Raw genomic sequence first — 1575 nt, forward strand, 5'->3', positions numbered from 1 at the left:
AAAATTCAGACAGAAATTTATACTTTCTATTCCTAGCTAAAATCCTCCAGGTATTTAGCTGGCATTAGTAGTCACCACATGTTATTTCCACTGTCCCCTGAACTACCAGAGCTGCAAATGGTGCTGTGTCAAACTTCTCCTCAGTGCCCACATGGCACTCAAAACTCAGGGTCACTGCAGCATAATCTTCTAATAACAAACATAAAGATTTATTCAGTGATATTTAAGTAAGTTTCTAAGCCAAGTATTTCTCTGGGGGTCATCAATCAACTTTCTTCTTTTCATTCCAGAATTTTTAGTGTGTTCCATTTTCCTCACTCTCATTAGGAATTTTTCTCTCTTACAATCCCACTACTTGGCTTAACAAAGCAAATCAATTGAAGAAGATCAAGCTAAAAAAGAAGGAATAATAAACCCCACAAATTACTGAGGCAAATGTATGAATGGAAAACAAAAAAAAACCCAATCATTCTCATTTTTGATAACTCAGTCCATGCAGCTGATTTTTGGAGGTGAAATATTGGATTTTGACAAAAAAACCCTGTCCAAACTCTATCAAAAATTGTTTTAAGCAAAGAGATTTAAGTCTTTCCCTCTAAAATGCATCTACAGGTGTGACCAGACACTAAGTGAGGTCCTCGTGGTTTCCTCCCAGCTCGGGATGTTCTGTGATTCCCCATGATCTGAGGTTTTCTTGTGTTCTTCACTTCACTGGTGAAACACTCCCAGAGGAAACTGGGTGCCTTTGATGAATATTGAAGCCTCTTTCAGGGCTGCACTGAGGGACAGCCCTGGCAGATGCAGCTCCAGGGGCATTTTCCTCCCATTTTCCTCCCGTGTTCCACAGCTGAGCTCCCGCTGCCTCACCCGTTGCTCCTCTCACAGAGGGGAACCAGGAGCTGAGCAAGCTCTGGCCTTTCTCAATTGTGTGTCACCTCAGTGCAGGGGGAAACAATTCCCAAAGCAGAGCTGGCCAGGAGGAGGAATTTTCCACCACTTATTTTGAATGAACGATTTGGTTTTGTTTTGTTGGAAATCTGTCACGGAATTTCTTTATCCAGCGCCCCGAGTTGGATATTTTCCTGTTATTGTCTCTTATCTCAATCCCAGAAGTATGAAAAGAAATCAAACTATCTGAAACAGAGGGTTTTTTTTGTTCTTTACCTTGAAAACGTTTCAGCTTGGCACTGCAGGGAGCCAGGAGCTTTTCCTGGCTGCAGCTCTTGCTCCTTTGCCAAAGGCATCCTGGTGGGCTCCAAACTGGCAGGAGTGGACTCCCTGTGTTTGGATGAAGGGAAGCACATTTGCTCAGCCACAGGCACGTGGCACCCCCAGCCCTCTCCCTCTCCCCCTCTCCTTTGCCCTTCACCTTTTCTCTGTGTTCCCACTCCAGATTTAGCAAATCCTTGGGAGGGTGTTTTGGAGAATATTTGCTGTTTCTGAGGGTGACAACAAGCACAGAAGCCACTTGGTCTGAGGCAGCAAAACAAAAGCAGCCTTTGGGGAGACAAGGACTGCAGACAGAACTCTGAGCCTCCCCCTGTTCCTTCAAAAGCTCTGTGTGGTCCTTCCAGG

At 44.6% G+C, this 1575-nt stretch overlaps 1 long non-coding RNA gene across 1 annotated transcript; it reads right to left on the reverse strand.

Moving 5' to 3' along the window:
• Nucleotides 1–222: 222 nt before the first annotated feature.
• Nucleotides 223–1564, reverse strand: LOC108641709. The gene is made up of 3 exons (XR_001922219.3): nt 1370–1564; nt 1165–1278; nt 223–392 (listed from the first exon to the last, which is right to left on the reverse strand). It is a non-coding gene; the product is annotated as an uncharacterized LOC108641709 (long non-coding RNA).
• Nucleotides 1565–1575: the final 11 nt, after the last annotated feature.

The sequence above is a fragment of the Manacus vitellinus genome, unplaced genomic scaffold (assembly GCF_001715985.3).
Source record: "Manacus vitellinus isolate BGI_N305 unplaced genomic scaffold, ASM171598v3 scaffold_75_pilon, whole genome shotgun sequence".
NCBI classification, from domain to species: Eukaryota; Metazoa; Chordata; class Aves; order Passeriformes; family Pipridae; genus Manacus; species Manacus vitellinus.